Genomic DNA, 22500 nt, shown 5'->3' with positions numbered 1-22500 from the left:
AATGGTAATCCCATGTCCACTACTACTATTATTATTGTTGTTGTAGTTGTTGTTAATGGTAATCCCATGTCCACTACTACTATTAATATTGTTGTAGTTGTTGTTAATGGTAATTGTAGTTGTTGTTAATGGTAATCCCATGTCCACTACTACTATTATTATTGTTGTTGTAGTTGTTGTTAATGGTAATCCCATGTCCACTACTACTATTAATATTGTTGTTGTAGTTGTTGTTAATGGTAATCCCATGTCCACTACTACTATTATTATTGTTGTTAGTTGTTGTTAATGGTAATCCCATGTCCACTACTACTATTATTATTGTTGTTGTAGTTGTTGTTAATGGTAATCCCATGTCCACTACTACTATTATTATTGTTGTTGTAGTTGTTGTTAATGGTAATCCCATGTCCACTACTACTATTTATTGTTGTTGTAGTTGTTGTTAATGGTAATCCCATGTCCACTACTACTATTATTATTGTTGTTGTAGTTGTTGTTAATGGTAATCCCATGTCCACTACTACTATTAATATTGTTGTTGTAGTTGTTGTTAATGGTAATCCCATGTCCACTACTACTATTATTATTGTTGTTGTAGTTGTTGTTAATGGTAATCCCATGTCCACTACTACTATTAATATTGTTGTTGTAGTTGTTGTTAATGGTAATCCCATGTCCACTACTACTATTATTATTGTTGTTGTAGTTGTTGTTAATGGTAATCCCATGTCCACTACTACTATTATTGCTGCTGTTGTAGTTGTTGTTAATGGTAATCCCATGTCCACTACTATTATTATTGTTGTTGTTGTTGTTAATGGTACTACTATTAATATTGTTGTTGTAGTTGTTGTTAATGGTAATCCCATGTCCACTACTACTATTATTATTGTTGTTGTAGTTGTTGTTAATGGTAATCCCATGTCCACTACTACTATTAATATTGTTGTTGTAGTTGTTGTTAATGGTAATCCCATGTCCACTACTACTATTATTATTGTTGTTGTAGTTGTTGTTAATGGTAATCCCATGTCCACTACTACTATTATTATTGTTGTTGTAGTTGTTGTTAATGGTAATCCCATGTCCACTACTACTATTATTATTGTTGTTGTAGTTGTTGTTAATGGTAATCCCATGTCCATCCCTCCACTACTATTATTATTGTTGTTGTAGTTGTTGTTAATGGTAATCCCATGTCCACTACTACTATTATTATTGTTGTTGTAGTTGTTGTTAATGGTAATCCCATGTCCACTACTACTATTATTATTGTTGTTGTAGTTGTTGTTAATGGTAATCCCATGTCCACTACTACTATTATTATTGTTGTTGTAGTATTGTTGTTGTATGTTGTTAATGGTAATCCCATGTCCACTACTACTATTATTATTTGTTGTAGTTGTTGTTAATGGTAATCCCATGTCCACTACTACTATTATTATTGTTGTTGTAGTTGTTGTTAATGGTAATCCCATGTCCACTACTACTATTATTATTGTTGTTGTAGTTGTTGTTAATGGTAATCCCATGTAATCCCCACTACTACTATTACTATTGTTGTTGTAGTTGTTGTTAATGGTAATCCCATGTCCACTACTACTATTATTATTGTTGTTGTAGTTGTTGTTAATGGTAATCCCATGTCCACTACTACTATTATTATTGTTGTTGTAGTTGTTGTTAATGGTAATCCCATGTCCACTACTACTATTATTATTGTTGTTGTAGTTGTTGTTAATGGTAATCCCATGTCCACTACTACTATTATTATTGTTAATGTAATTTAGTTTGTTGTTAATGGTAATCCCATGTCCACTACTACTATTATTATTGTTGTTGTAGTTGTTGTTAATGGTAATCCCATGTCCACTACTACTACTATTAATTGTTGTTGTAGTTGTTGTTAATGGTAATCCCATGTCCACTACTACTATTATTATTGTTGTTGTAGTTGTTGTTAATGGTAATCCCATGTCCACTACTACTATTAATATTGTTGTTGTAGATGTTGTTAATGGTAATCCCATGTCCACTACTACTATTAATATTGCTGTTGTAGTTGTTGTTAATGGTAATCCCATGTCCACTACTACTATTAATATTGTTGTTGTAGTTGTTGTTAATGGTAATCCCATGTCCACTACTACTATTAATATTGTTGTTGTAGTTGTTGTTAATGGTAATCCCATGTCCACTACTACTATTAATATTGTTGTTGTAGATGTTGTTAATGGTAATCCCATGTCCACTACTACTATTAATATTGCTGTTGTAGTTGTTGTTAATGGTAATCCCATGTCCACTACTACTATTACTATTGTTGTTGTAGTTGTTGTTAATGGTAATCCCATGTCCACTACTACTATTAATATTGTTGTTGGTCCCACCATTTATTTATATATAAATATGTATATTGAGGATTTCATGTCTTCTTTTACCTCATATTCTATTGTAGTGTCCAGCTGTAGCAGCAAACCTTAAAACACAGTGTTCCCTCCCTGTCTCACAGTAGAGTACTCTGTCTCCCTCCCTGTCTCACAGTACAGTACTCTGTCTCCCTCCCTGTCTCACAGTAGAGTACTCTGTCTCCCTCCCTGTCTCACAGTACAGTACTCTGTCTCCCTCCCTGTCTCACAGTACAGGGATACGACTCTCTCTCCTCGCTCTTTCCACTAGGTGATGTGTTTTTGATGATTTGGTTGGGCCAGATTGAGTCTCTATGGGGTTGGTTTGGGTTAGTGAACTGAGCCTCAGAACCAGCTGGCTGAGTGCTGTCCTGAGTCTCTATGGGGTTGGTTTGGGTTAGTGAACTGAGCCTCAGAACCAGCTGGCTGAGTGCTGTCCTGAGTCTCTATGGGGTTGGTTTGGGTTAGTGAACTGAGCCTCAGAACCAGCTGGCTGAGTGCTGTCCTGAGTCTCTATGGGGTTGGTTTGGTTTAGTGAACTGAGCCTCAGAACCAGCTGGCTGAGTGCTGTCCTGAGTCTCTATGGGGTTGGTTTGGTTTAGTGAACTGAGCCTCAGAACCAGCTGGCTGAAGAGACTCTTCTATTGTTTCATCTCTTGACATTCTAGGGCTGTGTGATGAAGAGTGATGAAGATGGTTGTAAAATGTGCTGGCTCTTTTTCTATTTGATTGAGGAGGTCGTTTTGGCCCAGTTCTGCTCTACAGGCGTTATTTACAGTTATTCTTTGTATTTGTAATACAGTCTGGCAAAACTCTGCGTTAAGTATTTCGATTAGATGTTTGTCCCATTTGGTAAATGCATTGTTAGAGAGCGAGGCCCTTTACTTAACTCCTATGTAAAGAAATTGGTTCGAGAATGTTGAGCCAGATTCTGGAATTGGAATTCTCATTTTAGTGTTCTGTTTAATGGCATAGAATGTTCTTTATGTCTCTCATCTCGTTCACATGTGAAAGCTTCCTGTGTTGCTGATATTTAGTCCTCGATACATCTCGTTTTTGGTGTGTTCTAATAGAACTGTGTCCAAATAGAATTTATATTTGTCATCCTGATTTCCGGACCTCTTTTAGAATATCATTTTTGTCATTACTTTTCTTTAGGTTAACGGTCAGAGTCCAGGTCTGACAGAACCTGTGCAGATGATCTAGGTGCTGCTGTAACTCCTCCTTAGTGGGAGACAGCAGACCCTCCTTAGTGGGAGACAGCAGACCCTCCTTAGTGGGAGACAGCAGACCCTCCTTAGTGGGGACACCCTCCAGTTCCTCCTTAGTGGGAGACAGCACGTCCTCCTGGGAGACAGTGGGATGCAGCAGACCCTCCTTAGTGGGAGACAGCAGACCCTCCTTAGTGGGAGACAGCAGACCCTCCTTAGTGGGAGACAGCAGACCCTCCTTAGTGGGAGACAGCAGACCCTCCTTGGGAGACAGCAGACCGTCCTTAGTGGGAGACACAGACAGACCCTCCTTAGTGGGAGACAACAGACCCTCCTTAGTGGGAGGGAGACAGCAGACCCTCCTTAGTGGGAGACAGCAGACCCTCCTTAGTGGGAGACAGCAGACCCTCCTTAGTGGGAGACAGCAGACCCTCCTTAGTGGGAGACAACAGACCCTCCTTAGTGGGAGACAGCAGACCGTCCTTAGTGGGAGACAGCAGACCCTCCTTAGTGGGAGACAGCAGACCGTCCTTAGTGGGAGACAGCAGACCCTCCTTAGTGGGAGACAGCAGACCCTCCTTAGTGGGAGACAGCAGCATCAGGTCATCTGTCTACAGCAGACCCTCCTTAGTGGTAGACAGCAGACCCTCCTTAGTGGGAGACAGCAGCATCAGGTCATCTGTCTACAGCAGACCCTCCTTAGTGGGAGACAGCAGACCCTCCTTAGTGGGAGACAGCAGCATCAGGTCATCTGTCTACAGCAGACCCTCCTTAGTGGGAGACAGCAGCATCAGGTCATCTGTCTACAGCAGACCCTCCTTAGTGGGAGACAGCAGACCCTCCTTAGTGGGAGACAGCAGCATCAGGTCATCTGTCTACAGCAGACCCTCCTTAGTGGGAGACAGCAGACCCTCCTTAGTGGGAGACAGCAGCATCAGGTCATCTGTCTACAGCAGACCCTCCTTAGTGGGAGACAGCAGACCCTCCTTAGTGGGAGACAGCAGACCGTCCTTAGTGGGAGACAGCAGACCCTCCTTAGTGGGAGACAGCAGACCCTCCTTAGTGGGAGACAGCAGCATCAGGTCATCTGTCTACAGCAGACCCTCCTTAGTGGGAGACAGTAGACCCTCCTTAGTGGGAGACAGTAGACCCTCCTTAGTGGGAGATAGCAGACCCTCCTTAGTGAGAGACAGCAGACCCTCCTTAGTGGGAGACAGCAGACCCTCCTTAGTGGGAGACAGCAGACCGTCCTTAGTGGGAGACAACAGACCCTCCTTAGTGGGAGACAGCAGACCGTCCTTAGTGGGAGACAGCAGACCCTCCTTAGTGGGAGACAGCAGACCGTCCTTAGTGGGAGACAGCAGACCCTCCTTAGTGGGAGACAGCAGACCCTCCTTAGTGGGAGACAGCAGACCCTCCTTAGTGGGAGACAGCAGACCCTCCTTAGTGGGAGACAGCAGACCCTCCTTAGTGGGAGACAGCAGACCCTCCTTAGTGGAGACAACAGACCCTCCTTAGTGGGAGACAGCAGACCCTCCTTAGTGGGAGACAGCAGACCCTCCTTAGTGGGAGACAGCAGACCCTCCTTAGTGGGAGACAACAGACCCTCCTTAGTGGGAGACAGCAGACCCTCCTTAGTGGGAGACAACAGACCCTCCTTAGTGGGAGACAGCAGACCCTCCTTAGTGGGAGACAACAGACCCTCCTTAGTGGGAGACAACAGACCCTCCTTAGTGGGAGACAACAGACCCTCCTTAGTGGGAGACAGCAGACCCTCCTTAGTGGGAGACAACAGACCCTCCTTAGTGGGAGACAGCAGACCGTCCTTAGTGGGAGACAGCAGACCCTCCTTAGTGGGAGACAGCAGACCCTCCTTAGTGGGAGACAGCAGACCCTCCTTAGTGGGAGACAACAGACCCTCCTTAGTGGGAGACAGCAGACCCTCCTTAGTGGGAGACAACAGACCCTCCTTAGTGGGAGACAGCAGACCGTCCTTAGTGGGAGACAGCAGACCCTCCTTAGTGGGAGACAACAGACCCTCCTTAGTGGGAGACAGCAGACCCTCCTTAGTGGGAGACAGCAGACCCTCCTTAGTGGGAGACAGTAGACCCTCCTTAGTGGGAGACAGCAGACCCTCCTTAGTGGGAGACAGTAGACCCTCCTTAGTGGGAGTTCATTACTTTTGAAGAGGGCCCAAATGCGGGGAATAGGGTTGGACTACAACCTCTCTGTGGAGGAAGCGTAGCCTAGTGGTTAGAGTGTAGGGACGGCAGGGTAGCCTAGTGGTTAGAGTGTAGGGACGGTAGGTAGCCTAGTGGTTAGAGTGTAGGGACGGCAGGTAGCCTAGTGGTTAGAGTGTAGGGACGGCAGGTTGCCTAGTGGTTAGAGTGTAGGGACGGCAGGGTAGCCTAGTGGTTAGAGTGTAGGGACGGCAGGGTAGCCTAGTGGTTAGAGTGTAGGGACGGCAGGGTAGCCTAGTGGTTAGAGTGTAGGGACGGCAGGGTAGCCTAGTGGTTAGAGCGTAGGGACGGCAGGGTAGCCTAGTGGTTAGAGCGTAGGGACGGCAGGGTAGCCTAGTGGTTAGAGCGTAGGGACGGCAGGGTAGCCTAGTGGTTAGAGCGTAGGGACGGCAGGGTAGCCTAGTGGTTAGAGCGTAGGGACGGCAGGGTAGCCTAGTGGTTAGAGCGTTGGACTAGTAACCGGAAGGTTGCGAGTTCAAACCCCCGAGCTGACAAGGTACAAATCTGTCGTTCTGCCCCTAAACAGGCAGTTAACCCACTGTTCCTAGACCGTCATTGAAAATAAGAATATGTTCTTAACTGACTTGCCTGGTTAAATAAAGGTCAAATTTAAAAAAAAAATGAGAGTCCGTTTCCTCTAATATCCTAATTGTTCAGTTGTAGAATCACACACACACACGCAGCCCAGTGGTGTTTGCCAGGCTACAATGCCCTGACGTTCATCTGAGGTCTTCACTTTGTTTTGCCATATCATCCTTCTTAATTTCCCCTATTTAAAATATTATTAGATATTTACTGCCTGTTGCCTTAAATCGCCTTTTATAATGTTTTGGTCAATCAAGGTCAATGTCTTATGCTGTAAAATACCTTCTGAATGTTTTCTGACCCTTTCCAAATAGTGTTACGTAAACAGCCTTATTCTAAAATAGATTCAATAGTTTTTCCCAACCCCCCCTCGTCAATCTACACACACACACACGCGCGCACATAATAATAATAATATATGCCATTTAGCAGACGCTTTTATCCAAAGCGACTTACAGTCATGTGTGCATACATTCTACGTATGGGTGGTCCCGGGAATCGAACCCACTACCCTGGCGTTACAAACGCCATGCTCTACCAACTGAGCTACAGAAGGACCACACACGCTCACACACACACACACACACACGCGCGCGCACGCGCACGCACACACGCACACACACACACACACACACACACACACACACACACACACACACACACACACACACACACACACACACACACACACACACACACACACACACACACACACACACACACACACACACACACACACACACACACACACACACACACACACACACACACAAGCAAAAGAAACATTTACATTCAGAACCTTTACTCAGTACTTTGTTGAAGCACCTTTGGCAGCGATTACAGCATCCAGTCTTCTTGGGTTTGACGCTACAAGCTTGGCACACCTGTATTTGGGGAGTTTCATCTCTACAGATCCTCTCATCTCTGTCAGGTTGGATGAGAAGCGTTGCTGCACAGCTGTTTTCAGGTCTGTCCAGAGATGGACATTCAGAGACTTGTCCTGCGTTATCTTGGCTGTGTATTTAGGCTCGTTGTACTGTTGGAATGTGAAGCGTCGCCCCAGTCTGAGAACCTGCTCCAGAGCACTCAGGACTTCATCAAGGATCTCTCTGTACTTTGGTCCGTTCATTTTTCACTCGATCCTGACTAGTCTCCCAGTCCCTGCCGCTGGAAAACATCCCCACAGCGTGATGCTGCCACCACCATGCTTCACCGTAGGGATAGTGCCGGGTTTCCTCCAGACGTGATGCTTGGCATTCAGGCCAAAGAGTTCAATCTTGGTTTCATCAGACCAGATAATCTTGTGTTCATGGTTTGAGAGTCATTAGGTGCCTTTTGGAAATCTCCAAGCAGGCTGTTATGTGCCTTTTACTGAGGAGTGGCTTCTGTCTGACCACTCTACCATAAAGGCCTGATTGGTGGAGTGCTGCAGAGATGGTTGTCCTTCTGGAAGTTTCTCTCATTTCCACAGAGGAACACTGGAGTTCTGTCCTCGGGTTCTTGGTCACGTCCTTGATCAAGGCTCTTCTCCCCTGATTGGTCAGTTTGACCCGGCGGCCAGCTCTAGGAAGAGTCTAGGTGGTTCTAAACTTCTTCCATTTAAGAATTATGGAGGCCACTGTGCTCTTGGGGACCTTTAATGCTGCAGAATGATGGAGGCCACTGTGTTCTTGGGGACCGTCAATGCTGCAGAATGATGGAGGCCACTGTGTTCTTGGGGACCTTCAATGCTGCAGAATGATGGAGGCCACTGTGTTCTTGGGGACCTTCAATGCTGCAGAATTATGGAGGCCACTGTGTTCTTGGGGACCTTCAATGCTGCAGAATGATGGAGGCCACTGTGTTCTTGGGGACCTTCAATGCGGCAGAATGATGGAGGCCACTGTGTTCTTGGGGACCTTCAATGCTGCAGACATATTTTTGTACCCTTCCCCAGACCTGTAAGGTCTACTACACGTGACAATCCTGTCTCGGAGCTCTACGGACAATTCCTTCAATTCCTTCAACCTCATTGCTTGTTTTTTTGCTCTGACCTGCACTGTCAACTGTGGGACCTTTTTATATAGACAGCTGTGTGCCTTTTTAAATCATGTCCAATCAATTGAATTTACCACAGGTGGACTCTAATCAAGTTGTAGAAACATCTCAAGGATGGTCAATGGAAACAGGATGTACCTGAGCTTAATTTCGAGTCTCATAGCAAAGGGTCTGAATACTTATGTAAAGAACGTATTTCAGTTTTTTGATTTGTAATAAATTTGCCAAAAATTCTAAAAAAAACTGTTTTCACTTGTCATTATGTGGGGTATTGTGATGTCATTATGGGGTATTGTGATGTCATTATTGGGTATTGTGATGTCATAATGGGGGTATTGTGATATCATTATGAGGTATTGTGTGAAGATTGAGGATTTTTAGTTATTTAATCACTTTTAGAATAAGGCTGTAATGTAACAAAAATGTGGAAAAAGTGAAGGGGTCTGAATACATTACAAGTGTATTTGAGCTGTGGTATTTGTGTTGACATGGACATTGAGCTGTGGTATTTGTGTTGATATGGACACTGAGCTGTGGTATTTGTGTTGATATGGACATTGAGCTGTGGTATTTGTGTTGATATGGACATTGAGCTGTGGTATTTGTGTTGATATGGACATTGAGCTGTGGTATTTGTGTTGATATGGACACTGAGCTGTGGTATTTGTGTTGATATGGACATTGAGCTGTGGTATTTGTGTTGACATGGACACTGAGCTGTGGTATTTGTGTTGATATGGACATTGAGCTGTGGTATTTGTGTTGATATGGACATTGAGCTGTGGTATTTGTGTTGATATGGACATTGAGCTGTGGTATTTGTTTTGATATGGACATTGAGCTGTGGTATTTGTGTTGATATGGACATTGAGCTGTGGTATTTGTGTTGATATGGACATTGAGCTGTGGTATTTGTGTTGATATGGACATTGAGCTGTGGTATTTGTGTTGATATGGACATTGAGCTGTGGTATTTGTTTTGATATGGACATTGAGCTGTGGTATTTGTGTTGATATGGACATTGAGCTGTGGTATTTGTGTTGATATGGACATTGAGCTTGGTATTTGTGTTGATATGGACATTGAGCTGTGGTATTTGTGTTGATATGGACACTGAGCTGTGGTATTTGTGTTGACATGGACATTGAGCTGTGGTATTTGTGTTGATATGGACATTGAGCTGTGGTATTTGTGTTGATATGGACATTGAGCTGTGGTATTTGTTTGATATGGACATTGAGCTGTGGTATTTGTGTTGATATGGACATTGAGCTGTGGTATTTGTGTTGATATGGACATTGAGCTGTGGTATTTGTGTTGATATGGACATTGAGCTGTGGTATTTGTGTTGATATGGACACTGAGCTGTGGTATTTGTGTTGATATGGACATTGAGCTGTGGTATTTGTGTTGACATGGACACTGAGCTGTGGTATTTGTGTTGATATGGACACTGAGCTGTGGTATTTGTGTTGATATGGACACTGAGCTGTGGTATTTGTGTTGATATGGACACTGAGCTGTGGTATTTGTGTTGACATGGACACTGAGCTGTGGTATTTGTGTTGACATGGACATTGAGCTGTGGTATTTGTGTTGATATGGACACTGAGCTGTGGTATTTGTGTTGATATGGACACTGAGCTGTGGTATTTGTGTTGATATGGACACTGAGCTGTGGTATTTGTGTTGACATGGACACTGAGCTGTGGTATTTGTGTTGATATGGACACTGAGCTGTGGTATTTGTGTTGACATGGACACTGAGCTGTGGTATTTGTGTTGACATGGACACTGAGCTGTGGTATTTGTGTTGACATGGACATTGAGCTGTGGTATTTGTGTTGACATGGACACTGAGCTGTGGTATTTGTGTTGATATGGACACTGAGCTGTGGTATTTGTGTTGACATGGACACTGAGCTGTGGTATTTGTGTTGACATGGACATCAATCCCCTTTTTATAATGTTTTGGTCCTTTTATTATGCTGGAAAAGGTTATTATTGTTGCTAACCTGCGTTTAAAATTGTCGGTCAGATTGAAACCAGGAACCACATTTATAAATGCTGCTTATGTAAAAAAAATATACCCCCCAAATGTGCGTGCACCAGTTTACACGCAAATGTTGGCATTTATTTTTAAAAAAAAGTTATTTGAAATGATGTGCTTCATGTTCCATGTACAACTGTTGCATGGCAACAGCCTAGTATTTTGTGTAAATATTAGTTTTCCATTAAAAATAGACAAAAACAGCTTTTTAGCTGAATAATATTTCTCAAGCAATACTTTTGCTAGGACTGTCTGCCAGTTGTCTGAGTGGGGAAAACTAGCTGTAATTGGCAGAGAGGTTTGGAACTCTCTTTGTTATTGGCAGAGAGGTTTGGAACTCTCTTTGTTATTGGCAGAGAGGTTTGGAACTCTCTTTGTTATTGGCAGAGAGGTTTGGGACTCTCTTTCTTATTGGCAGAGAGGTTTGGGACTCTCTTTCTTATTGGCAGAGAGGTTTGGAACTCTCTTTGTTATTGGCAGAGAGGTTTGGAACTCTCTTTGTTATTGGCAGAGAGGTTTGGAACTCTCTTTGTTATTGGCAGAGAGGTTTGGAACTCTCTTTGTTATTGGCAGAGAGGTTTGGGACTCTCTTTCTTATTGGCAGAGAGGTTTGGAACTCTCTTTGTTATTGGCAGAGAGGTTTGGAACTCTCTTTGTTATTGGCAGAGAGGTTTGGAACTCTCTTTGTTATTGGCAGAGAGGTTTGGAACTCTCTTTGTTATTGGCAGAGAGGTTTGGAACTCTCTTTGTTATTGGCAGAGAGGTTTGGAACTCTCTTTGTTATTGGCAGAGAGGTTTGGAACTCTCTTTGTTATTGGCAGAGAGGTTTGGAACTCTCTTTGTTATTGGCAGAGAGGTTTGGGACTCTCTTTCTTATTGGCAGAGAGGTTTGGGACTCTCTTTCTTATTGGCAGAGAGGTTTGGAACTCTCTTTCTTATTGGCAGAGAGGTTTGGAACTCTCTTTCTTATTGGCAGAGAGGTTTGGAACTCTCTTTGTTATTGGCAGAGAGGTTTGGAACTCTCTTTGTTATTGGCAGAGAGGTTTGGGACTCTCTTTCTTATTGGCAGAGAGGTTTGGAACTCTCTTTGTTATTGGCAGAGAGGTTTGGAACTCTCTTTGTTATTGGCAGAGAGGTTTGGAACTCTCTTTGTTATTGGCAAGATGTTTGGAACTCTCTTTGTTATTGGCAGAGAGGTTTGGAACTCTCTTTGTTATTGGCAGAGAGGTTTGGAACTCTCTTTGTTATTGGCAGAGAGGTTTGGAACTCTCTTTGTTATTGGCAGAGAGGTTTGGAACTCTCTTTCTTATTGGCAGAGAGGTTTGGGACTCTCTTTCTTATTGGCAGAGAGGTTTGGGACTCTCTTTCTTATTGGCAGAGAGGTTTGGAACTCTCTTTCTTATTGGCAGAGAGGTTTGGGACTCTCTTTCTTATTGGCAGAGAGGTTTGGGACTCTCTTTCTTATTGACAGAGAGGTTTGGGACTCTCTTTCTTATTGGCAGAGAGGTTTGGAACTCTCTTTGTTATTGGCAGAGAGGTTTGGAACTATCTTTGTTATTGGCAGAGAGGTTTGGGACTCTCTTTCTTATTGGCAGAGAGGTTTGGAACTCTCTTTCTTATTGGCAGAGAGGTTTGGAACTCTCTTTGTTATTGGCAGAGAGGTTTGGAACTCTCTTTGTTATTGGCAGAGAGGTTTGGGACTCTCTTTGTTATCGGCAGAGAGGTATGGAACTCTCTTTGTTATCGGCAGAGAGGTTTGGAACTCTCTTTGTTATTGGCAGAGAAGTTTGGGACTCTCTTTCTTATTGGCAGAGAGGTTTGGAACTCTCTTTGTTATTGGCAGAGAGGTTTGGAACTCTCTTTGTTATTGGCAGAGAGGTTTGGAACTCTCTTTGTTATTGGCAGAGAGGTTTGGAACTCTCTTTGTTATTGGCAGAGAGGTTTGGAACTCTCTTTGTTATTGGCAGAGAGGTTTGGAACTCTCTTTCTTATTGGCAGAGAGGTTTTGGGACTCTCTTATTGGCAGAGAGGTTTTGGGACTCTCTTTCTTATTGTCAACAGGCAAGCCGAATCTCCCGCCAACACAAACCGGCTGAATAGAAGGTCCTGTGTAGACTGTGTCAGGAAATAACACTGATTACATTTTTTTGCGTTGTTTTGCAGTGTTAGTTGCATCAGCCTTTGTACAATATGATATCGCATTTTTTTTAAATGTTGGCAACATTATAACAAATATGGTAGAACAGACAGGGAGTGGGCCTTGACAATGTTTCCGAATTCGCGGGTTGTGAGGAATATTTCGGTTTGGGGGGAGGGAGGGAGTAAATAAACCATTGTTAATTAAATAACATGTTCTGCAAACTTCACTACAATTTGTCGTTATTTTAGAAACAGTCACTTCGGTGAAAGTCTCTCCGAAACTTTCTGCCGACTGGCTACACCTCGGAGAACATGTGATGTAATTTTCCTACGGCTCTTTCTTTTAGAACAAATACAGGTGTACATTGTCACAAATGTAAACGATGGGAGTTTTCCAGGCGGAACTATGACGCTGGTTCACAACAGCGCGGAGTTTACGACAGGGTCTGATTCGGAACTACGACAGGGTCTGATTCGGAACTACGACAGGGTCTGATTCGGAACTACGACAGGGTCTGATTCGGAACTACGACAGGTTCTGATGAGGGAACTGCGACAGGATCTGATTCGGAACTACGACAGGGTCTGATTGGAACTGCGACAGGGTCTGAGAACTACGACAGGGTCTGAAGGAACTGCGACAGGGTCTGAGAGGAACTACGACAGGGTCTGATTCGGAAGACGACAGGGTCTGATTCGGAACTACGACAGGGTCTGATTCGGAACTGCGACAGGATCTGGGGAACTACGACAGGGTCTGATTCGGAACAATACGACAGGGTCTGGAGGAACTACGACAGGGTCTGATTCGGAACTACGACAGGGTCTGATTCGGAACTACGACAGGGTCTGATTCGGAACTACGACAGGGTCTGATTCGGAACTACGACAGGGTCTGATTCGGAACTACGACAGGGTCTGATTCGGAACTACGACAGGTTCTGATTCGTAACGGGAAACAAACGCATGTCTGTCGTGCGCCAAGTTTATAAATCTTCATCATTTTTAGACGCAGGCAATATTTTAAGAAATGGCGCACGCAGATATGTATTGTTAAATGGAGGTCCCCAAGTCCGATGTTCTCAGAGTAGGAACCCTGATCTAGAATCAGTTGTTATTATATATTTATTTTAGCATTAGTTTAGCATGGACAGTGGGGACCTGATCCTAGATCAGCGCTCTTGCTCTGAGACTCTTTACAATGCTGTATTCAGAGGAGGAGTGCTGATCTAGAATCAGCTGATGGAGACGTGCAGCTGCTGTGATGTCACAAAGAAGAACATAATTATTTTTTGCCTCCTCGTAACTAATAGAGACAACAATTCCGGTATGTTCAATTATAAAAATGTGATTGTACTTTCCTAGCCATGTTTTTGACAACTTGTTTTTTTTGTGCTAGTTATTATTACATTCAGCCAAATAGAGTTGTTAAAATAAAAAAATAAAAACATGCATGAAGATGAAATGCTATAATTATATAGCCTCGTTATAAAACATAATCGTTTCTTGAACCCAGTTCAATGAAAGAACCGGTTGTAAGGATGAAAGGATTCAATCCCACAGTGATGTCTCTAACCTGATAATAAATATGGTGTGAGGTGGGCTGTCCATTGGGTGGGAGGGGGAGAAAGAGCGTAGAAGACACAGCAAGAGAGAGAGAGGGAGAGGAGAGAGAGGGAGAGGAGGGAGGGGGAGAAGAGAGAGAGGGAGAGGAGAGAGAGGGAGAGGAGAGAGAGGGAGATGAGGGAGGGGGAGAAGAGAGAGAGGGAGAGGAGAGAGAGGGAGAGGAGAGAGAGGGAGAGGAGAGAGAGGGAGAGAGGGAGAGGAGAGAGAGTGAGAAGAGAGAGAGGGAGAGGGAGAGGAGAGAGAGGGAGAGGAGGGAGAGGAGAGACAGTGAGGAGAGAGTGAGGGAGAGGAGGGAGGGGGAGAAGAGAGAGAGGGAGAGGAGGGAGAGGAGAGAGAGGGAGAGAGAGAGAGAGAGACAGGGAGACAGAGAGAGGGAGAGGGGAGAGAGAGAGAGAGACAGAGAGAGAGAGAGGGAGAAGACAGAGAGGGAGAGGAGAGGAGACAGAGGGAGAGAGAGAGACAGGGAGAGGAGACAGACAGACAGGGAGAGGGGAGACAGAGAGAGAGACAGACAGACAGAGAGAGGGAGAGAGAGAGAGGGAGAGACAGACAGAGAGGGAGACAGACAGAGAGGGAGACAGACAGAGAGGGAGAGGAGAGAGAGGGAGAGGAGAGAGAGGGAGACAGAGAGAGGGAGAGAGAGAGAGAGAGAGGGAGAGAGACAGACACCCAGAGAGACAGAGAGAGAGAGAGAGAGAGAGGGAGAGGAGAGAGAGGGAGAAGAGAGAGAGGGCCCTTTCCACAAAAACTCATTACCTTAGATCAATGCAGACTGGGGGACTCTCTTTCAACTCAGCCGACCACACACACACACACACAGACACACACAGACACACACACACACAGACAGACACACACACAGACAGACACACACACACACACACACACACAGACAGACACACAGACAGACACACAGACACACAGACAGACAGACAGACAGACAGACAGACAGACAGACAGACAGACAGACAGACAGACAGACAGACAGACAGAGATCGTATCAGAAATATGGAAGCCTTAAGCCAGGCAGCTGAGCCTGAGACGTATAGCAGGAAATGTACACTCCACTCGTGTCTATCATTCATTAAATCACGCTCTCCCTCCTCCCGTCCGTCGGTCCGTCCATCCGCCTTTGTCACCACCACCCTGCAGTCAATCTATCTTTCTGAGTCGCTAGTTCCAGACGTGCGTGTGTGTGTGTGTGCGCGCGCTTGCGTGCTTAAACAGCCACCCCCCCTTTGTGTTCAGTCCCATGTGAGTGATTTCCCTGCCTTTTCATTTATCACAGATAGAGAGATCTCCGGTTTAGAGAGAGCTCTGGTTTAGAGAGAGCTCTGGTTTAAAGAGAGCTCTGGTTTAGAGGAGTTCTGGTTTAAAGAGAGCTCTGGTTGGGAGAGAGCTCTGGTTTAGAGAGAGCTCTGGTTTAGAGGGAGCTCCGGTTAGCAGAGAGCTCTGGTTTAGAGAGAGCTCTGGTTTAAAGAGAGCTCTGGTTTAGAGAGAGCTCTGGTTTAGAGAGAGTTCTAGTTTAGAGAGAGCTCTGGTTAGCAGAGAGCTCTGGTTAGGAGAGAGCTCTGGTTAGGAGAGAGCTCTGGTTTAGAGAGAGCTCTGGTTTAGAGAGAGCTCTGGTTAGCAGTGAGCTCTGGTTAGCAGAGAGCTCTGGTTAGGAGAGAGCTCTGGTTTAGAGAGAGCTCTGGTTTAGAGAGAGCTCTGGTTACGAGAGAGCTCCGGTTAGCAGAGAGCTCTGGTTAGGAGAGAGCTCTGTTTCGGAGAGAGCTCTTTTTAGCAGAGAGCTCTGAATACCTCCAAACCAGAGGAGGTAAAGCACTTCCGTTAGGAGGTAGGAATGCTCCGTTAGGAGGTAGGACCGTTCCGTTAGGAGGTAGGACCGTTCTGTTAGGAGGTAGGAACGTTCAGTTAGGAGGTAGGACCGTTCCTTTAGGAGGTAGGACCGTTCCTTTAGGAGGTAGGACCGTTCCTTTAGGAGGTAGGACCGTTCCTTTAGGAGGTAGGACCGTTCCGTTAGGAGGTAGGACCGTTCAGTTAGGAGGTAGGACCGTTCAGTTAGGAGGTAGGACCGTTCCGTTAGGAGGTAGGACCGTTCAGTTAGGAGGTAGGACCGTTCCGTTAGGAGGTAGGACCGTTCCTTTAGGAGGTAGGACCGTTCCGTTAGGAGGTAGGACCGTTCCGTTAGGAGGTAGGACCGTTCCTTTAGGAGGTAGGACCGTTCCGTTAGGAGGTAGGACCGTTCCGTTAGGAGGTAGGAACGTTCCTTTAGGAGGTAGGAACGTTCCGTTAGGAGGTAGGAATGTTCCGTTAGGAGGTAGGAATGCTCCGTTAGGAGGTAGGAATGCTCTGTTAGGAGGTAGGACCGTTCCGTTAGGAGGTAGGAACGTTCCGTTAGGAGGTAGGAATGTTCAGTTAGGAGGTAGGACCGTTCCGTTAGGATGAGCGAGTGGGTAGAGAGTGGGGGATGAGGGAGTGGGTAGAGAGTGGGGGATGAGGGAGTGGGTAGAGAGTGGGGGATGAAGGAGTGGGGGATGAGGGAGTGGGTAGAGAGTGGGGGATGAGGGAGTGGGTAGAGCGAGGGGGATGAAGGAGTGGGTAGAGAGTGGGGGATGAGGGAGTGGGTAGAGAGTGGGGGATGAAGGAGTGGGTAGAGAGTGGGGGATGAGGGAGTGAGTAGTGCGAGGGGGATGAGGGAGTGGGTAGAGAGTGGGGGATGAGGGAGTGGGTAGAGAGTGGGGGATGAGGGAGTGGGTAGTGCGAGGGGGATGAGGGAGTGGGTAGAGCGAGGGGGATGAGGGAGTGGGTAGAGCGAGGGGGATGAGGGAGTGGGTAGAGCGAGGGGGATGAGGGAGTGGGTAGAGCGAGGGGGATGAGGGAGGGGTTAGGGGAGGGCTGGCTGCCTGGGTAGCTGTAAATAGCCCACCCTGTATTAAGAGCATGATGATGTATGCAGGGCACGGGGATCGCTCTGTCTCTCTCTCCCTCTTTTTCTCTGTTATCTCTCAATTCAATTCAAGTGCTTTCATTGGCTTAGAAAGCAAGCCAAAAGCAAACATCTCGACACATCAAATCAACGTTTATTGGTCGCGCACACAGATTTGCGGATTTTAGCAATATGTTTCTAGCTCCAACAGTACAGTAATACCTAGCAATATGCTTGTGTTTCTAGCTCCAACAGTAATATCTAGCAATATGCTTGTGTTTCTAACTCCAACAGTAATACCTAGCAATATGCTTGTGTTTCTAGCTCCAACAGTAATACCTAGTAATATGCTTGTGTTTCTAGCTCCAACAGTAATACCTAACAATATGCTTGTGTTTCTAGCTCCAACAGTAATACCTAACAATATGCTTGTGTTTCTAGCTCCAACAGTAATACCTAACAATATGCTTGTGTTTCTAGTTCCAACAGTAATACCTAACAATATACTTGTGTTTCTAGCTCCAACAGTAATATCTAGCAATATGCTTGTGTTTCTAGCTCCAACAGTACAGTAATACCTAGCAATATGCTTGTGTTTCTAGCTCCAACAGTAATATCTAGCAATATGCTTGTGTTTCTAACTCCAACAGTAATACCTAACAATATGCTTGTGTTTCTAGCTCCAACAGTAATACCTAACAATATGCTTGTGTTTCTAGCTCCAACAGTAATACCTAGCAATATGCTTGTGTTTCTAGTTCCAACAGTAATACCTAACAATATGCTTGTGTTTCTAGCTCCAACAGTAATATCTAGCAATATGCTTGTGTTTCTAGTTCCAACAGTAATACCTAACAATATGCTTGTGTTTCTAGCTCCAACAGTAATACCTAGCAATATGCTTGTGTTTCTAGCTCCAACAGTACAGTAATACCTAACAATATGCTTGTGTTTCTAGCACCAACAGTAATATCTAGCAATATGCTTGTGTTTCTAGCTCCAACAGTAATACCTAACAATATGCTTGTGTTTCTAGCTCCAACAGTAATACCTAACAATATGCTTGTGTTTCTAGTTCCAACAGTTCAGTAATACCTAACAATATGCTTGTGTTTCTAGCTCCAACAGTACAGTAATACCTAGCAATATGCTTGTGTTTCTAGTTCCAACAGTAATACCTAGTAATATGCTTGTGTTTCTAGCTCCAACAGTAATACCTAACAATATGCTTGTGTTTCTAGCTCCAACAGTAATACCTAACAATATGCTTGTGTTTCTAGCTCCAACAGTACAGTAATACCTAGCAATATGCTTGTGTTTCTAGTTCCAACAGTAATACCTAGTAATATGCTTGTGTTTCTAGCTCCAACAGTAATACCTAACAATATGCTTGTGTTTCTAGCTCCAACAGTAATACCTAACAATATGCTTGTGTTTCTAGCTCCAACAGTAATACCTAGTAATATGCTTGTGTTTCTAGTTCCAACAGTACAGTAATACCTAACAATATGCTTGTGTTTCTAGCTCCAACAGTAATACCTAGCAATATACTTGTGTTTCTAGCTCCAACAGTACAGTAATACCTAGCAATATGCTTGTGCTTCTAGCTCCAACAGTACAGTAATACCTAGCAATATGCTTGTGTTTCTAGCTCCAACAGTAATACCTAACAATATGCTTGTGTTTCTAGCTCCAACAGTAATACCTAGTAATATGCTTGTGTTTCTAGCTCCAACAGTACAGTAATACCTAGCAATATGCTTGTGTTTCTAGCTCCAACAGTAATACCTAGCAATATGCTTGTGTTTCTAACTCCAACAGTAATACCTAGCAATATGCTTGTGTTTCTAGCTCCAACAGTAATACCTAGCAATATGCTTGTGTTTCTAGTTCCAACAGTAATACCTAACAATATGCTTGTGTTTCTAGCTCCAACAGTAATACCTAGCAATATGCTTGTGTTTCTAGCTCCAACAGTAATACCTAACAATATGCTTGTGTTTCTAGCTCCAACAGTAATACCTAACAATATGCTTGTGTTTCTAGCTCCAACAGTAATACCTAACAATATACTTGTGTTTCTAGCTCCAACAGTAATACCTAACATTATGCTTGTGTTTCTAGCTCCAAACAGTAATACCTAACAATATGCTTGTGTTTCTAGCTCCAACAGTAATACCTAGCAATATGCTTGTGTTTCTAGCTCCAACAGTAATACCTAACAATATGCTTGTGTTTCTAGCTCCAACAGTAATACCTAACAATATGCTTGTGTTTCTAGCTCCAACAGTAATACCTAGCAATATGCTTGTGTTTCTAGTTCCAACAGTAATACCTAACAATATGCTTGTGTTTCTAGTTCCAACAGTAATATCTAACAATATGCTTGTGTTTCTAGCTCCAACAGTAATATCTAACAATATGCTTGTGTTTCTAGCTCCAACAGTAATACCTAACAATATGCTTGTGTTTCTAGCTCCAACAGTACAGTAATACCTAACAATATGCTTGTGTTTCTAGCTCCAACAGTACAGTAATACCTAGTAATACCAATATGCTTGTGTTTCTAGCTCCAACAGTACAGTAATACCTAACAATATGCTTGTGTTTCTAGCTCCAACAGTAATACCTAACAATATGCTTGTGCTTCTAGCTCCAACAGTACAGTAATACCTAGCAATATGCTTGTGTTTCTAGTTCCAACAGTACAGTAATACCTAGTAATATGCTTGTGTTTCTAGCTGAAACAGTAATACCTAACAATATGCTTGTGTTTCTAGCTCCAACAGTAATACCTAACAATATGCTTGTGTTTCTAGCTCCAACAGTAATACCTAACAATATGCTTGTGTTTCTAGCTCCAACAGTACAGTAATACCTAGCAATATGCTTGTGTTTCTAGTTCCAACAGTACAGTAATACCTAGTAATATGCTTGTGTTTCTAGCTGAAACAGTAATACCTAACAATATGCTTGTGTTTCTAGCTCCAACAGTAATACCTAACAATATGCTTGTGTTTCTAGCTCCAACAGTAATACCTAACAATATGCTTGTGTTTCTAGCTCCAACAGTAATACCTAACAATATGCTTGTGTTTCTAGCTCCAACAGTACAGTAATACCTAACAATATGCTTGTGTTTCTAGCTCCAACAGTAATACCTAACAATATGCTTGTGTTTCTAGCTCCAACAGTACAGTAATACCTAACAATATGCTTGTTCTAGTTCCAACAGTAATACCTAACAATATGCTTGTGTTTCTAGCTCCAACAGTAATACCTAACAATATGCTTTGTTTCTAGTTCCAACAGTAATACCTAACAATATGCTTGTGTTTCTAGCTCCAACAGTAATACCTAACAATATACTTGTGTTTCTAGCTCCAACAGTAATACCTAACAATATGTTTGTGTTTCTAGCTCCAACAGTAATACCTAACATTATGCTTGTGTTTCTAGCTCCAACAGTAATACCTAACAATATGCTTGTGTTTCTAGCTCCAACAGTAATACCTAACAATATGCTTGTGTTTCTAGCTCCAACAGTAATACCTAACAATATGCTTGTGTTTCTAGCTCCAACAGTAATACCTAACAATATACTTGTGTTTCTAGCTCCAACAGTAATACCTAACATTATGCTTGTGTTTCTAGCTCCAACAGTAATACCTAACAATATGCTTGTGTTTCTAGCTCCAACAGTAATACCTAGCAATATGCTTGTGTTTCTAGTTCCAACAGTAATACCTAACAATATGCTTGTGTTTCTAGCACCAACAGTAATATCTAGCAATATGCTTGTGTTTCTAGCTCCAACAGTAATACCTAACAATATGCTTGTGTTTCTAGCTCCAACAGTAATATCTAACAATATGCTTGTGTTTCTAGCTCCAACAGTAATACCTAACAATATGCTTGTGTTTCTAGCTCCAACAGTACAGTAATACCTAACAATATGCTTGTATTTCTAGCTCCAACAGTACAGTAATACCTAGCAATATGCTTGTGTTTCTAGCTCCAACAGTACAGTAATACCTAACAATATGCTTGTGTTTCTAGCTCCAACAGTAATACCTAACAATATGCTTGTGTTTCTAGCTCCAACAGTAATACCTAACAAACAGTACAGTAATACCTAGCAATATGCTTGTGTTTCTAGTTCCAACAGTACAGTAATACCTAGTAATATGCTTGTGTTTCTAGCTGAAACAGTAATACCTAACAATATGCTTGTGTTTCTAGCTCCAACAGTAATACCTAACAATATGCTTGTGTTTCTAGCTCCAACAGTAATACCTAACAATATGCTTGTGTTTCTAGCTCCAACAGTAATACCTAACAATATGCTTGTGTTTCTAGCTCCAACAGTAATACCTAACAATATGCTTGTGTTTCTAGCTCCAACAGTAGAGTAATACCTAACAATATGCTTGTGTTTCTAGCTCCAACAGTAATACCTAACAATATGCTTGTGTTTCTAGCTCCAACAGTACAGTAATACCTAACAATATGCTTGTGTTTCTAGCTCCAACAGTAATACCTAACAATATGCTTGTGTTTCTAGCTCCAACAGTAATACCTAACAATATGCTTGTGTTTCTAGCTCCAACAGTAATACCTAGCAATATGCTTGTGTTTCTAGTTCCAACAGTAATACCTAACAATATGCTTGTGTTTCTAGCTCCAACAGTAATACCTAGCAATATGCTTGTGTTTCTAGCTCCAACAGTAATACCTAACAATATGCTTGTGTTTCTAGCTCCAACAGTAATACCTAACAATATGCTTGTGCTTCTAGCTCCAACAGTACAGTAATACCTAGCAATATGCTTGTGTTTCTAGCTCCAACAGTAATACCTAGCAATATGCTTGTGTTTCTAACTCCAACAGTAATACCTAACAATATGCTTGTGTTTCTAGCTCCAACAGTAATACCTAACAATATGCTTGTGTTTCTAGCTCCAACAGTAATACCTAACAATATGCTTGTGTTTCTAGCTCCAACAGTAATACCTAACAATATGCTTGTGTTTCTAGCTCCAACATTACAGTAATACCTAACAATATGCTTGTGTTTCTAGCTCCAACAGTAATACCTAACAATATGCTTGTGTTTCTAGCTCCAACAGTAATACCTAACAATATGCTTGTGTTTCTAGCTCCAACAGTAATACCTAACAATATGCTTGTGTTTCTAACTCCAACAGTAATACCTAACAATATGCTTGTGTTTCTAGCTCCAACAGTACAGTAATACCTAACAATATGCTT

This window comes from Oncorhynchus keta, chromosome 3 (genome assembly GCF_023373465.1).
Source record: "Oncorhynchus keta strain PuntledgeMale-10-30-2019 chromosome 3, Oket_V2, whole genome shotgun sequence".
Classification (NCBI taxonomy): domain Eukaryota; kingdom Metazoa; phylum Chordata; class Actinopteri; order Salmoniformes; family Salmonidae; genus Oncorhynchus; species Oncorhynchus keta.
The sequence above is the reverse complement of the archived record's forward strand: the minus strand, read 5'-3'. Positions refer to the sequence as shown.